Source organism: Macrobrachium nipponense, chromosome 19, assembly GCF_015104395.2.
Source record: "Macrobrachium nipponense isolate FS-2020 chromosome 19, ASM1510439v2, whole genome shotgun sequence".
Classification (NCBI taxonomy): Eukaryota; Metazoa; Arthropoda; class Malacostraca; order Decapoda; family Palaemonidae; genus Macrobrachium; species Macrobrachium nipponense.
The window spans coordinates 63,197,982-63,216,293 of NC_061088.1; positions in this window are offsets into that span (position 1 = coordinate 63,197,982).

Consider the following 18,312-nt stretch of genomic DNA (forward strand, 5'->3'; position numbering starts at 1 on the left):
CTAAATCTATCAAGAAGTGCTTTAAGTTTACAAAAATGTTCCTCCCATGTGTCAGATACTACAAGAATGTCATCCAAGTAACCGTAAAACACCATCCAGATCTCTTATGACATCATTTATCATTCTCTGAAATGTGGCAGGTGCGTTGCACAGACCAAAAGGAAGTCTTTCATATTGGAACACCCAAAGGGAGTAATAAAGGCGGACATCTCCTTCGCTCTCCCTGACAATGGGACTTGATAATAACCCTTCAGCATATCGACTTGGGTTAAATATTTCGACTTACCAATGGAGTCCAGTATATCATCAATACGTGGCAGGGGATAACTGTCTTTTATGTTACCGAATTTAGTTTCTATAGTCTGTACATAACCTGACCTTACCATTAGACTTGGGCACTAGTAAGCAAGGAGAAGCCCAAGAGACTTGCTAGGCACAGCAAGTTTATGCTTCAGTAGATACTCGACCTCTTCTTGCATTACCTTCCGTTTTTCAAAGTTGGTTCGATAGTAGTTTTTTGTCGTATAGGACGAGTTCCTGGCAATAACTCATGTCGTGAGAAATACACTGCATTCTCGGGGATTATCACTGCATACATCTTCATACTGTCGTAGCAGATTCTAATATCACACCGTTGCTCCTCATTTAGGTGCTGTAGATACTGCGGAAGAGATTCTAAGATTTCTTTATTAGAAAGTCAGCCCAAGATGGGATTTCATTTAGGCCTAAAGAATTTACATCCTTTAAGGTGGTGGACTTTTGTTTTACAATATCTGTGTCTCTGGAACAAAATAGAGCAGCAGAGGAATCGGCATGATATTCTTTAAGCATATTGACATGGACTAACTGAGTGCTTTTTACGTCTATCTGGAGTTTTATGATATAATTCTGATTATTTAAACGTTTCTGTATAACATAAGGGCCAGAAAACTTACTTTTAAAAGGAGAACCAGTAATGGGATAGAAGGCCAAGACTAAATCTCCCACATTAAACTTCCTATCTTTACTGTTTTTATCATACCTAATTTTCATCTCTTCTTGATTTTTACACAAGTTGTTTAGGGCAAATTTATGAATCTTATTAATATTTCCCTTTAATTTCTGTAGGTACTGACTCACTGTTATAGCCTCTACGTTATACTTGTCAAGTAACTTATCTTTAAGTACTTGTAAAGGACCACGTACTTTACGACCGTATAGCATTTTCAAAGGGGATCACCTAAAGACCTCAGAAGGTACTTCCCTAATTACAAATAGTAAATAGTCTATGCCTTCATCCCAATCAGATTCAGATTCAATACAAAATTTCCTAAGCAACGACTTTAAAGTCTGATGATGCCGTTCTAATGCTCCCTGAGATTCTGGGTGATAAGGAGATGAGAGACACTGTTTTATACACAACTCATTCAGAGTTTTTCTGAAAAACATCACTAGTAAAATTGGTACCCCTATCACACTGGATTTCCTTAGGAAACCCGTAAGTTGTAAATACTTTGAGTAAGTGGTTAAGAACATTTTTAGAGGAAATATTCTTGACTGGAAGTGCAATAGGAAATCGTGAGGTAGGGCACATTATAGTTACAAGATATTGATTACCTTTCTTTGTCTTAGGCAGTGGACCTACACAATCTAGGACAATTCGATGGAAGGGCTCATGAGGTACAATAATAGGATTCAAAGGTGCTTTGGTATAACCTTATTAGGTTTACCGGCAATTTGACAAATATGACAATGTTTAATGAAATTTACAACATCCACTTCATTTTAGGCCAGAAAAAATCATATGCTAAGCGGTTGTAAGTTTTAGTAATTCCAAAATGTGAATAAACATTATGAGCGAGCTCCAATAAATCTTTACGTAAATCATGAGGAACTATTAACTGTTCTCTGTCACTCCAGGTTTCATCATTACCCAGCCTAGGAGGTCTATATAACCTGAAAAGTACATCATCCTTAAAGTAATATCCAGGTACCTTTTCCATTCCTTTCTCCAATGCTTGCTTATAAACACCCTTTAAAGTTGGATCTTCTCTCTGTAACTTTACAAGGCTTTTCTTGTTCATTTGTACTTTATCTGCGAGGTTGGGTACACTTACTTTCACTCGATCATTATTAACCATACTGCGGGTCGTCACATTAACACAACCCTCCACTTTTGACTCCTTTTCATTTTCCTCTTTTTCGCACTCACGATCTCTTTCATTCTCACTTTCCTCTATTATTCCAGGAGTTTCATACATTATCAGATTGGGTAACAACAGTTCTCCAGCAAGATCGTTACCAAGTAACACTTGTACATTTGGCAAGGGGAAATTCCCTTCTCTAACAGCCATTTTTACTTTACTAGTTTAGATACGGACAATCCATGAACACTTCTGTAAGCGGCAATAGTTTAGCGTCAGTTAAATCCCTGACTATGACATTTTCATCAAGCAATGTGAGATTTGGAACAACACTTTTAATTAAAATGCTTTGGTTTGGAACCTGTATCCCTTAACATTCTTACTTTAATGGTTTATCACTACTGTGCAATGATATTGTACCGTTACAAATGAATTTTTCAAACAAATTCTTATCCTGTGATACGCAATGCTTTGCAGATTCTTTACCGGCGTCTGATTTGTATCCTGGAACACCTTAACTGGAGCTCTGTTTTCAGTCACTTTTCCCCTCTTACATGCAGGATTCGGACAATTACTAATCATGTGGCCTTCCTTCTTACAATAATTGCAAAACAAACCCCTATCAGTCTTCCCATCTTTATCACCCAGCGGTTCTGCTCTATGTTGTTTTACATTACCCAGACTGCCTTTATGTATTAATGAATAGTTATCAGCCAAAACAGCTGCCTTTTTGAGATCCTTCTCTTCCTTATCAGCTATATACAACATGATATTTTGAGGGAGACGTCTCTTAAATTCCTCAGTTACAATGAGATTAATTAATTCCTCATAAGTAACTACATCTTCTGAGTCAAGCCACTTCTTAAACAACCTTAATTTTTCTGCAGCAAATTCAGTCCAAGTCTTAATATGGGGCTTAACATCAATACGAAACTTTTGACGATAAACCTTCACTAGTTACAGCATATGCATCTAAAACAGCTTTTTTGATTACCATATAGCTCAATTCACCTACCAGACTACCAACAACAGTGGCAGCCTTTCCGACCAACTTAGGCTTAATGAGCCACACCCATTGTTCAAGAGGCCATTTCATGTAAGAAGCCAAGTCTTCGAAATTCTTAAAAAAACACGTCAACTTCAGTCTCATCGAACTTAGGAACTAACTTTGATGCATCTAGTCCAAATCAAATTTCATTGGTTGTCTAGCTTCTAGTTCTAATTCTTGCTTATTATTTTCCATAGCTAACCTGATTTTACTCTCTTCCACTTGCTGAGCTAACTGAGCTTCATAGTCTAATTTAGCTTGAATAAACTCCAATTCCTTTTGCTGTCTTTCTAATAAAGCCTGATTTTCTATTTCCAACTGTCTCTTTTTCTTCTCTAGTTCAGCATTTATGGTTTCCCTTTTCATTTGCTCTAACTGAATAGCCAGCTTCATATACTCTACATCCGATGATTTATCACCCACGTCTACGATATATTTGCTGCCCTCAGAACTATCCACTAGGTCTTCACTTATACAATGCTGTACTATGTAATTACGTACTACATCCTTCTTTGCATTAGGAGGAAGAGCTACCCCAAATTTAGCTGCTAACAACAAAAGTTCATTCTTATTAGCGACAACAATGGAAGTCAGGTGTGACGCTGGGTCACTATGAAAATCATCAACACTAAAGAGCGGCATTTCGAGTTAAGAGACGTCTACCTGTTAGTAACACCTTGTAAACAATTGCTACTTCTGAAAGTAGGATATCCCCCCCAGAAAATGAATGTTCATAGGACATCAGACGAACGTACTTTACAAGCTTGCGAACTTTAAGCCCCAAACTTAAAAAGTGCTTGTGACACACCTACAAAGTACCCGTTTTCGTGTACACTTTTAGGTTTGTGCAAGCCTTAAAAATGCTTGAAATAAACCTTAATAAAAGCCTTGAAAGAGCTTCAAAAAACCATGGTATAAACCTTCAAAAAGCCCATACAGAACCTTAAAAAGGCTTTATAAATGCCTCATAATTACCTTTTAACTGCTTTATACAAACGTTGTAAGGATAATAAAAAATCCTTATAGAGGCCTTGAAAATGTGTTTACAAGTTTTACATGAGCCTTGCAATAGCTTTCATTAATAATTTTCAAGACTATAAAATGAATGTTCATATACCTTACAGTAAATAACTCAGGAGAATAAAAGTTTTAATCTTGCATATCATTTATTTTGCACTGACATTTCCGTGAGACTAACACTGTACAAGTAAATAGACAAATAATGTGGCCTCTGTTTTGTATATAAATAACCTACACATGCACTCGATTGAGTCTTACTCAGTAACAACAACCTCATTCCATAAACATATTACAGTAAAAAAAGTATATATAAAGTATGTATGTACATACATACACACACATGAGACTTGTGCTAATGGACAGCTATTTTTATAAAACACACATACACATAAAATAGTCTGTACCATACTGAAGATTGCAACCACTTGGAATGATATAAACAAAAGATGAGAGATTCAAATATATCACATCCCACCACCAAGAGCGCATGAACCATTTGTTTTGGTTTTATTTCTATATTTCTTTTGGTAACAGATATATGCATGTACAAACACAGAAAATATACATGAAATAAACCTTATAAAACATGCCAATATGTAGATACATATAAAAAAAAAAACATAATTTGGACGCACACACTTTCATCTCCCTTCCTCTGTGGAGTCATTGATTTCTTCCTCATAATTTTCACTGAAGCGGTAATAGCTGCCAAAAACTGTCTGATACAGTTCCACCTTTTCAACCAGATGCCATGACACAATTCAGCCATGCCTCAGCCTCCACAAACAATTTAAGTCGCATCCTGAAAAAGTGATTTTTATGTAGTTTTCCCTCTCTCACACATTAGGTATTGTATGTGTTACTGTTGCCTACAGTGTTTTTGAACTGATTTTGCAATTCTTTAATTCAAGTTAATTGCACCTTATTAGTAACAACTGATTAACAAAAAAATAATATACATGAATATACCAGTACAATATAGGGTAGGGCTATGAAATTTCACATGATATATAAATTAACTGTTCTGGTAACTCACTACATAGTCCATTATACTGTAATAAGATAATGAACTTGCAGACCCCGAGGAAAATATGAAGCTATACCTCATTCATTTTATCCTGAACCATGCGAAAGGGAATAGCCCAGGTGAGTTTGTAAGCAAAAAGCTGATTTGCTGCTACCATACAATTACAGGACTGAATTATTTATTTATTTTTAACATTGGTTTTACAAATACAGTGCTTTATCATATTTCATAAAAATGTAAAGGTAATATTATCGCAGCATTGAAACCTACAATGAGTTTCTCAATATTTACCATGAATATCTGTTCCTCAAACACTAATTGCACTAACATCACCCATTACTTTTCTTTCAATGCTAGAAGTCCTCTTTTTTCCCATAAAAATAATCCCCCCCCAAAAAAAAAACTTTTGGGTAATTCTTACTATTAGAGCCACATGAGCTTATAAAAAATTAGATGCCTAGAATTAAGGGAGGAATAGTGTATAGAAGCATAGATAAGACACTAAGGGAGGAAATGTCTAATAATGAAAATAATGTTGTTTAAAGTGGAGGTTAGGTTAAACAATATAGGTTAGGCTAGTACACAAAATGTAGTGTCCAAATAATGCCTATAACACTTAACCTAACCTCTGTCAATTAAGCATTACTTGGACTTGAGGCAACTTTAAACAAAATTATTTTTGCTATTTGATATTGCCTCACTTAATGACTAGCCTAGTATCTACGCATTCTATACACTATTGGTAGGCGTTAAGAATGCGGGATCCACTGACCATTAATGTACATAAATACAACCTAACCTAATATTACTTAATCTAACCAATATAGCCCATGTTATCATTAAAAAGCTGATTTATTGTAAATTTACGAAGGTTAGGTTAAATAAGCCAAATACTAAGTTAGACTAAAGTTCTAGATAAAGAAATTGAAGAGGATCCCACATTTTTACCCTTATGTCATTTAAAAAGACAGCTTCTTGATGTTATTTTAGATGTTGTTTTAATAAATTCAGGTGGGGCAGACCCTCCAGCACCTCAAATGTCCTCGAAATTAGGAGATATAGTTAGTTTAAAATTGTCCTCCGTGTTACGGAAATATGTATTTATCTTTATATTGTTGTTAAGTTGTTGTGCTGCAGAGCGCAAATGGGTTGTTCTAGTGGTAATTGAATAGTTGAAGGACTGTTATTTATATTTGTTTCTCCCACTACGTGAGGTGAGTTCGAGTGGTGTAACCCTGAACCCGCGGGGAAAAAGCCTTGGACACGACTGCGAGAGAGGAACGGCCCTCGATACTGGTGGACTTGTTGGATAGTCTTTGATGGACCTGTTGGATGGTCTTATTTAACGTTACTGGATTGCTCAGGAACAGTTTATGGCAAGTACGACTTCAGGGAAGTCTTGGAGTTTCGCAGTCTAGAGAATGCTGGCCAGCACACTGGGTAATTTACTTATGCCCTAGTGAAAACGTATTGTCTACCGAAATACGATTTGCTTTTCCCCCCGTCAAAACCTTGGCGTAACTTAGAAGAGATTGTCTGAACTCGACTTCAGTTGCTGATAGCGACCTCCGTATTCATCAGCCAAACATCTGCTTCGTCTCCAATTGCTAGTCGACGATGGATTTCTTCAGAGCTCTAGTATGGATACCTTAGTCAACGGACTTCGATGGCGCTGACCAACCTTCACGAATTCAAAACTCCCATTCATCGAATCCCATCGACCTTAAACGTTCTAAGGATTTATTTTTCTTCATTATTTAAAGTTAAGTTTTTGTAAATATAATTATTTTATTTTAAAGCTTTCTTTCTTTACGCCTACCAATATATACTGAAGGTATTCCTATAAGTATTTATATTTAATTTTTTTTTCTATTATTTAATGTTAAAGGGCGTAAGAGCCTGGAATCAGTCACTAACAAGACCCGCCCGTAACATTAATTGGCGACCTTGCTTTTACCTTCAGTTTATTGGTGGACGATGTGTGATAGGCTCAAAGAATTGGTGGCTTTGGGGCAGGAGTTAGGCTATGAGGGAGGTGAGTTAAGGGAGTTTGTTAAAGGTCAACAAGCTGCGGATAGGGCGAGATGAAAGGCACGAAAGAGCTGAAGCTAGGAAATTAGAATTAAGCAGAGGAGAGGAAAAACTTAAGACAGCATGAACTACAAAATTAAATTAAGTTCTCCTAGTTCATTAGGGCTGGAGGGGACTTCCATTGTGGAGACAGATAGGTTTGGGTGGACAACGGCACTCAAGATGGTTCCAAAATTCAATGAAAGTGAGAGGTATCAAAATATTCCAGTCCTTTGAAAAGCTCATTCCACGGTAGAGTGTCCTAAAGAGTATTATTGTTTGTTGTTGCAGTCTGTTCTCACAGGTAAAGCCCAAGAAGTTTATTCTTGTCTTTCAGACGAACATGTGCTAATTACGAGACAGTAAAGGAAATTATACTGAAAGCCTATAAGCAAGTACCAGAGGCTTATCGATTAAAATTTAGGCATTTTAGAAAAAATAGTAGCATGACGTTCATGGAGTTTGCTAGGTGCAAACAACAGTATTTTAATGAGTGGTGTAACTCCATGGAAGTAAGTACGTTAGAGGACCTAAAGGAGCTAATCTTGACAGAGGATTTTAAAAATAACATTCCAGCAGAGATGAAATTATATATTGAAGAGTGTCCAGGTGAACAAGTTTCACCGAAGGATAGCTGAATTAGCAGATGAGTTTTTCTTTGACCCATCAATTAGTAAAGAAGGGCAGGATAAGAAAATACATCCTAAAACTTTTGAAACTAAAGGGTACCGTCAATTAAGCGGGGAACCTGTACGCAACTCTCAATTGAAAACTACCAAGCATCTAAGTGACATGAAATGTTTTTTTTGTGAAAAGAAAGGTCACATTATAAAAGACTGCTTCAAGCATAAAACTTATTTGGCCATACAAAAGAAACCGGTTAATTTAGTTAGTTCAGGAAGTGACTCCGTACTTCAGTTGGACGAATGGAAAAATACTATTAAAAGCTTTGGTAATTACTTATCTAAAGGTAGTTTAGCTGTAAGTGAATCCGGTATTAGGAAACCAGTTACAGTATTAAGCGGGATACGGGTGCGGCCATATCAGTTGTCCTCAAGTCTTCCCTACCCGATGATCCGGTTGCTGGGGATGAGTTTGTCTTGATTGGAGGGTTTCCTGATGCTTGTATTGCTTGCTCTTTGCAAACCATTTATTTAGACACAGATTACGTTACGGGTCTAGTTAAGTCGCGGTACAGATACATTACCTGTCAAAGGGTTGATATCCTATTAGGAAATGATTTAGGAAAAGAAAGTTGCCTTGTGAATCCTATTGTAATGAAACTCCTACACCTTGAAAGCTGAAGTAGCAATCGTAACTAGATCTGGATTTGTTACTGATTCTGATAATTATGATTTAGATCTAGGTAGCAATGTTGATAGCTCATTAATTAGCGTACCTCTAGAAATATCTTTACAAAGAGATGACTTAATTAGAGCTCAGAGGGATGATGTAAGTTTAAAACATATCTTTGAGAAATGTGAAGAAGGCTCAGGAAATGATGATTATGTTAAGGCAAGTTCATTTGGAAGAATAACTTGTTACATAGATTGTCACGACCGATTTTCGCTAATAGTAATGAAGTAATTGACCAGTAGTAATTCCCTTTAAATTACGACCGAAAATAATAAGTTTGGCTCACGACAATATAATGAGCGGTCACTTGGGCGTAAACAAAACTTTTAAGAAAATTTATGACTCATTCTATTGGCCATCGTTGAGGAGGGATGTGAAGAACTTCGTAAATTCCTGTCACGAGTGTCAGATGGCAGGAAAACTTAACAAACCAATTCCTAAAGCACCTTTAATTAATATCCCGGTTACTGGAGAGCCGTTTGAGCACATAGTAATAGATATTGTGGGACCCTTACCGAGAAGTAGGAGGGGAAACTGCTATATACTCTCAATTATTGATAGAATGTCACGATACCCAGAAGCAATTCCCATTCGGAACGCTAAAGCTAAGGCAGTAGTGCAACATATCGCATATTTTACTAGATTTGGGTTGCCTAAAACACTTCAGTCTGACAATGGGAGCAATTTTACAGGCAAGTTTTTCAAGGACCAGATGAGAAACTTCGGTATAAAGCACATTACCTCTACCCCTTATCATCCCGAAAGTCAGGGTGTCATTGAAAGATTCCACCAGACCTTGAAACACATTCTTAGGAAGTTATGTAGTGGTGAAGATAACCTTTGGGATGTCATGTTGCCCTATGCTTTGTTTGCTTTGAGACAAGCACCAAGTGAAACATTTGGTTTTTCGCCTTTTGATTTGGTGTTTGGACATAAAGTGAGGTGTCCTGTAGAGGTTTTGAGAGAAACTTGGGATGATGAGAAAACAGACGTTAATGTTGCAGACAAAATTGATAATTTTAAAACTAAATTATTTAGAGCTTGGGATTTAGCTAGAGAAAACCAGGCAAGTGCTCATACAGAAAAAATAAAATAGTTACGACAGGAAAGCAAAGTCTCGGGTCTTTGAGAAAGGCGATTTAGTATTAGCTCTTTTTTCCGAAGGAGGGAAGTTCACTTAAGTATAAGTTTAGTGGTCCTATAAGGTCCTGGTATAAAAAGGGAGATGTTAATTACCTTTACAGTGTGACGGTAAAATAAAGAAAGCTAGATGGGTTCATATTAATCTACTTAAAAAATATAACAAGGCACAGACTTCAGTTTGTAATATTAATGTAAAACGTAATATTAATGTAGAATGTCCTTCGAAGGATATTAACAATCAAACTGCTGAACAGGCTAGTAATTCCTACATATTCAGTTCATTTGATGATTATTATAATTTGGGTCCCTCTCAGACAAAAGATGTAAAGAGAATAATTTCAAAGTATCCTAAAGTAGTAAGGGATGAACCAGGTCTTACTCATTTAATTGAACATGATGTTGAACTGACTGATACAACCCCCATTAGACAGCATCCTTATCGGCTGAATCCACTAAAAGCTGATATTGTTAAGAAAGAGATGGATTATATGATAGCTCATAACCTAGCTAAACCTAGTTCTAGTCCTTGGGCTTCTCCTGTGGTTTTGGCTGGAAAAGAAGGGAACCAGCATAGACTTTGTATTGATTACAGGAATCTAAATTCAGTGACCAAGCCGGATAATTTCCCTTTACCCAGGGTAATTGACTGTTTAGATAGAATAGGTACAGCTAAATACATAAGCAAAATAGATTGTCTCAAAGGTTACTGGCAGGTCCCCCTAACTCAAAGAGCAAGAAAAATGTCTGCTTTCGTAACTCCACATGGATCCTTCGAATGCCTTGTAATGCCATTCGGTATGAGAAACGCTGCAAGCACTTTCCAGCGGTTGATGAGCAAAGTTATCGGTGACATGGAAGGCTGTGTCGTATATCTTGATGATATTGTTATCTTTTCGGACACAAGGGAAAAGCATTTGGTTATCTTAGATAAGGTGTTGGAGGCCCTAGACAGCGCAAATTTGGTTATAAATCTTAAGAAATGTGAGTTTGGTAAAGGTCTAATTACCTATTTGGGACACAAGATTGGTATGGGATCAGTCGCTCCTAAAGAAAGTAATGTAAAAGCAATAATGGATTTTCCCATTCCGGTAAATAAGAAACAAGCCATGCGATTCATAGGAATGATAAGCTATTTCCGCAGATTATCCCTAACTTTGCAACCGTTGCTACTCCCATTACTACCTTATTCAGAAAGAATGTACCTTTTTGTTTTAACGACGCTTGTGTAGAAGCATTTAACAAACTAAAATCTCTTATTATTAATAGTCCAATCTTGGCTACCCCCAATTTCAATAAACCTTTCAAACTGAATATTGACGCTAGTGATCTGGGTATCGGTGCAGTATTGTTTCAGGACATTGAAGGAGTAGATCACCCAGTGGCCTACTTCTCCAAAAGACTAAATAGTCACCAAGAAAATTATTCAACAGTTGAAAAGGAACTACTTGCTCTTGTTTTAGCACTTGAACATTTTGATGTATATATCAATAATGGGACCGGCCCAGTTACAGTGTACACGGATCACAATCCAATAGTATTCCTCAATAAGTTCAGGAATAAAAATAAAAGGCTTACACGATGGAGCCTGATGTTGCAGGATACGAGCTAGAAATAAGCTATCAAAGTGTGGGACAACCAGGTTGCAGATGCACTGTCTCGAGGCTTTGTACTTGTGTGAACAGTGGTATGTGTAAGTTTTACCTGTAAAACTTTTCTTTTGGTGGGAGGTGTTACGGAAATATGTATTTATCTTTATATTGTTGTTAAGTTGTTGTGCTGCAGAGCGCAAATGGGTTGTTCTAGTGGTAATTGAATAGTTGAAGGACTGTTATTTATATTTGTTTCTCCCACTACGTGAGGTGAGTTCGAGTGGTGTAACCCTGAACCCGCGGGGAAAAAGCCTTGGACACGACTGCGAGAGAGGAACGGCCCTCGATACTGGTGGACTTGTTGGATAGTCTTTGATGGACCTGTTGGATGGTCTTATTTAACGTTACTGGATTGCTCAGGAACAGTTTATGGCAAGTACGACTTCAGGAAAGTCTTGGAGTTTCGCAGTCTAGAGAATGCTGGCCAGCACACTGGGTAATTTACTTATGCCCTAGTGAAAACGTATTGTCTACCGAAATACGATTTGCTTTTCCCCCCGTCAAAACCTTGGCGTAACTTAGAAGAGATTGTCTGAACTCGACTTCAGTTGCTGATAGCGACCTCCGTATTCATCAGCCAAACATCTGCTTCGTCTCCAATTGCTAGTCGACGATGGATTTCTTCAGAGCTCTAGTATGGATACCTTAGTCAACGGACTTCGATGGCGCTGACCAACCTTCACGAATTCAAAACTCCCATTCATCGAATCCCATCGACCTTAAACGTTCTAAGGATTTATTTTTCTTCATTATTTAAAGTTAAGTTTTTGTAAATATAATTATTTTATTTTAAAGCTTTCTTTCTTTACGCCTACCAATATATACTGAAGGTATTCCTATAAGTATTTATATTTAATTTTTTTCTATTATTTAATGTTAAAGGGCGTAAGAGCCTGGAATCAGTCACTAACAAGACCCGCCCGTAACACTCTGGTACCTGAGCTTCCAATTTCTGGCACTCTGTCTTAACTTTGGGAGTCTACTTTTTTATAAGCTTGCACAGCTTTGATAGCCTAGTAAGAATCACCAAGTTACCAACCTTTTATTTGGTTTATCTATGCCAGAAATAAAAAAAGGGAAAAAACCTTTGTCAGTAAAATAGGAAGTAACCACCTTTATTCTACAACCACCCAACATGTTTGGGGGCCCTATGGGAATCGGGGGTTTTGGCAGCAATAGCCTAACCTAACCCTGCGTGAATCAAGCATTACCTAGATGGGGGGTTTGCTTGCCCCCATACCCCCTTTAAAGGTGGGGGCTTCTCCCTCACATCCCTTGACTTAGGTTAATTACTTAGCCGGGGACGGCCGTATGACGCCATAAATTAGGTAGGTACCTATCTAGTACTAGCCTAGTAGTAGGTAGTATAGGTTTAGGTACTTAATTTTTGGCTGAGACCTTGTCACCTTGTACAGCCTACATTCTCGCCAATTTTAGTCCAGCCTATAGATTTGCTCACATTAAAACCCTTAGAACAAAGGCAACTCTTCCTAGAGTCGTAGGTATTTCAATTCCACAAAGAACATGCAGAATTATTCACTACGTAGACTAACGGCTAGTACTTTTCTCTTATATTGTTATACTATAAAATGATAGTGAAAGATAATGGCATAATCTGCTGTCACTTACCTATCGGCCCTGGCTTTCTCAAGTCGTCGTAGTAGTATCTAGGTAGTATATCAGCTGACATGCACTTGCATGTAAATCTAATTCTTGTCAAACAGATTTCAGTTTCGTGCGGCCCGCCAATTTGTTTGCGCTGCTGCAGAGACATCTGGTGCGGCATTTATTAACCATTTCCCACACAGTTCAAATTTCTCGATCACAGATAATTGCTGTATCATTTTGGGCTTATATAAGCATATTTCAGTATTCTATATGCTGTCGTTTGCTCACCAAATGAGGACAAATGTTTAAAACAACATTTAATAAAGGAAGTCTTTTTAAGAAATGGAAAAACCTTTAATTTCCCTCGAAAGGTGAAAATGAGGTTTTTACATGTTTTTGTATACTATAATATTACGATTTTTGTGCATCACTATATTTCTGCATGTGACAGGTCTAAAGTCAATGAGAAAACCCATAATTTACTGTATATAGAGTTATATTATCATTGACGTCCTAAGTATGTGAAAAAAACGTTTGTTGGAAGTTTGTGAAGCACTCACCTAAAAAGTACCTTCATGAGCCTGAGATGAACAGCGTATTTGAAGCTCACGAACGTTCGCTTCCGGGGGGGATATAGTCTACACCATATACTGTGTTAAACACTTTAAGTCATAATAAATGTGCACAATGGAAACTGGGAAGCGAATTCTGAAGTTAACACCTCGGAAAAGAATGCTTCGGACAAGGATAATTAGTTATAACGAGCATTTACACGAACTACCCATGTCGACGGCCGCTAAGCAAAATGTGTTACCTTATGATTTTCCGCTGAATGCTCCAAATACAACGAAAGTGGTTAATCAGTGCTCAAGACCCGATTATAAACTATATTGGCTTAGTTACAACCGTAATTAAAGTTTAAAGACACTAAAGGTCGATGGTGGCTCGCGGACAGAACAATCGAGATACCTCGTTAGCACTAAAAATAAAGCTTACTCTAAAAGGATTACGGTATCACTGTTGAAACATCACTGAATTACTTGCGCACTGTAACATTAATACTCAACACATGATAATCATATCCCACGATCAGAATACAAAATGTTACGTTGAAATGGATTTGGGCAGAATTTAATTTTAAATTTAGAGATCCCGGTCAGGCCCCCATTTGTCAAGGTTCAAGTTAAATCCACAAAATTAACAATAGGTTATATGGAAAAACAATAAAAAAAAATTACATTTAATTAACAAAACTTAACATATCAAAACATTACCAATTAATTAACATAACCAACATAATAAACTAAATATTCTGCCCAATACCAAATCCAAAATATCATATGGTATAATAACCGTACTCACAATGATCAGAGAAGTTCTTAACAAGCGCTTACGAGGCAGGAGCTGGGACGAGACACACAGGTGGCAAATAAGCCAGAGCGAAGGAAAACGTGTGGGGGGGATGGGGAGAGAGGGGGAGTAAGGAGAACGAAACAGGAGGGGGAATCAGAAGGTAGGTTTTACAAGGATACTGGAGAGCTACATTTTAACTTAATTTCAAGATTTCGTACCTATTACGAAAGAAGGTTACCATTAGTTATTTATTTATGTATATACAATATGTACACGGATCCGTTTAATTAATGGAGAAGGCCGGTACTTGACAATATATATATATATATATATATATATATATATATATATATTATATATATATATATATATATATATTATATATATAGATATATATATATATATATTATATATATATATATATATATATATATATATATATATATATATATACACAGTGGTACCTCGAGATACGAAAGGCTCAACTTACGAAAAACTGGAGATACGAAAGCTAACATGAAAAATTTAACGGCTCTACATGCGAATAGTTTTCAAGATATGAAAGGTTTCTGTAAAGTCAGGTTTCTGTAAAGTCCGAGATTCGCCCGAACCACCGATAACAATTTTGAAACCATCCTTAAGAGGATGTCATCAAAGCAGCTACTCCTTCCAAGGGCATCACTATTTTGTCCAGCAAGAGGACCCATGTGCATGACGAGATGGAATGGCTGCTGCTTGTCTGGATAAAAGACAAAGAAATAGCTGGCGATACGATAATGGAGACGGCAATCTCCCACAAGGCCAGCGCTATTTTCGGCGATTTGATTGCCCAGGCGGAAGATGAAGGAGGAGAAGGGACATCAACGCCAACCCCAGAGTTCAAGGCTTCGCATGGATGGTTCAAGAAATTCCGTAAACGGACTGGTATCCATTTGGTGGTGCGGCATGGGGAGGCTGCCAGCTCGGATACGAAAGCGGCCGAAGCCTTTAAAAAGCCGTTCGACGAGATGATGACCAAGGAAGGCTAGTTCTCAGCAAGTCTTCAACTGTGATGAGACTGGCCTTTTTTGGAAAAAAATGCCTCGTCGGACGTACATCACGGAGGAAGAGAAGAAGCTACCCGGGCATAAGCCTATGAAAGACAGGCTTACGCTAGCACTTTGTTCAAACGCCAGTGGGGATTGCAAGGTGAAGCCCCTACTGGTGTTCATTCCGAGACTCCTCGAGCCTTCAAGGCCCACAAAGTGCTTAAGGAGAAGCTTCCAGTGATGTGGAGGGCTAATGCGAAAGCCTGGGTAACAAGGCTTTTGTTCACGGAGTGGGTAAATCTGTGTTTCGGCCCGACAGTGAAGAAATTCTTGGAAGAGAAGCGCCTCCCTCTGAAATGTCTGCTGGTGTTGGACAATGCCCCTCCCCACCCTCCTGGCCTCGAGGAAGATATCCTAGCGGAGTATTCCTTCATCAAGATTCTTTATCATCCGCCTAACACCACCCCTCTCCTCCAGCCCATGGACCAGCAAGTGATATCGAACTTTAAGAAGCTGTATACGAAACATCTTTTCAAGAGATGTTTCGACATCACCGATACCACAAACCTCACCTTGAGTGAATTTTAGAAGGAACATTTCGACATCGTCATATGCATCCGACTCATTGACCAAGATTGGCAGGAGGTTTCGAGGCGAACCTTGAATTCCTTGTGGAGGAAACTCTGGCCTGATGCCGTATCTGCCCGAGACATCGAGGGATTCGACGTGGGCAAAGCTGGTGCTGCAGATTCAGAAACAGTTGACGAACCTAAAACTGTTTTGCAACCAGATCTGGACGAGATCGTTGCACTCGGCAAGTCCATGGGGCTGGTCGTCGACGAGGACGACATCAACGACCTTTTCGAGGAGCACCAAGAGGAGCTTATGACGGATGACCTAAAGGAGTTGGAGGCCATGCAACATAACGTTGTTCAAGAGGAGTTCTCTAGCAGTGGCGAGGAGGAGGAGGACAACCCTATGACAATGGCAGAAATTAAGGATGTTCTAGCCGCTTTTCATAAAGTGCAATCGTTTGTAGAAAAAAGACACCCCGAAAAGGCTCACGCAGGTCGTATGCTTGCGCAGTTCGATGACGTTTGCCTGAGTTGTTTCAGGAACATTGTGAAAAGTAGGCAGAAGCAATCTTCGTAAAGTTAAGTGTACGTACGTACGTATCTGCCGTTTGTCCTCCTCCTCTGTCGCCACTTTCGGAGATAGCCTTACTCAAAAGGTAAGCTTCCACATTTTACTACATACGTACAGTATTTCTTGTATACCATGTACACTAATACACTTTATTTACAATTAATTAGCAGTACGTTTTTAAATATAGGTATTGAATGGTCCAAATTGTTGTAGTATTTCATTGTTTTTAGGTCAATTTAGCTTTATTATGAAATTTACTGAGGTGTTTTTGGAGGGCTTGGAACGGATTAGCCATTTTACATGTAAAATGTGGTCCAAGATACGAAAACCTCATGATACGAAAGGCGCCTAAGAGCGGATTAATTTCGTATCTCGAGGTACCACTGTATATATATGTGTGTGTGTGTATATAACTGCCTAAATCCTTTACATAAGTAATTCCTTATGTAAAGGACCTCAGGTTTGTATAGTTAGGAAAAATACAATTTATCTATATATCATTATATATAGATATATATATATATATAATATATTATATATATAATATATATAAATAATATATATATATATAGAATAAATTGTATTTTTCCTAACTATACAAACCTGAGGTCCTTTACATAAGGAATTACTTATGTAAAGGATTTAGGCAGTTATACACACAAACCTGAGGTCCTTTACATAAGGAATTACTTTCAGCATTGGCTGGAATACGGCCATTAAATTCTTGAACAAGGTGGTTAGGCAGTAACTACCGTCTGGTAGGCTGGTTGGAATGCCTGCCCAGATGTAAACACTCCACTTTGCATTTCAGCCCAGGTTTCAGATTGATAGGTGGCATGAGATGGGCATTAATGTAGAGGACCTCAGGTTTGTACACTAGTTATGAAAAATACAATTTACTTTCAAAAATTGTGATTTGTTCCTACACGATATACAAACAAACCCCCCCCCCCCCCCCCCCCCCCCTCGTCCTTTTACATAAGGAAGACTCACTGATTGGTGGGAGGAATGTGAGTGAGCCTCTAGAACTGACTGGAGTTCTGCACACCTGGGCTATTCCTCCTGGTCGTAAGAGCGAGGAGTGCCCTGTCTCTGACAACTTGGTCAAAGTATAGGAGCTTCATGATCAAGAGTCAGATTTCTGGGCCTTTTCAAAATGAGTGAGTAATTGTAACTCATCCAAAAAAGGGCTGGTAAGAATAATTATCAGAGTCAGAGACATTAATGCAAAGTTCTGGGAAGGGTTTGCATTATTGCCAGTATCCTTCCTCCCCTTGCTAGAGGAAGGAGTGGGATTGCTTCTATGATTCTGACAAGAAAAATAGAAAGGAAGCTCAATGTGTAAGCTTACCGCATCAGTTGCCTGACCAGCCAGTGTACGTTCAAGTCCTATCCTCAACCTGAAGGAAGAAAGGGAGTAGAAGGACAGGGGGAGGGGAAAGGGGAAGGTGGCTAGGCCAGTCACTCTCATCATCCTTTCTTACCTCTTGAACCGCACACCATAGGCGAGATGCAACTTGTCCTCCTGAAGGAGCCGAGTAAGCAAACACTACCTGTGAGCATCCACCACCGGTCCAAGGAAAAGAGGTTCCAAGGACCTGTGGGCAGACCTGAAGTTAGAAAAATATAGTTATGTTCCAATGAGACCTCATCTATCTTCTGGTCCGACATATTCTATGGAGTGAAAAAATGTACCAATCCACTGGACATATCCACTGCAGAGAAGTCTCTCATGATCTCA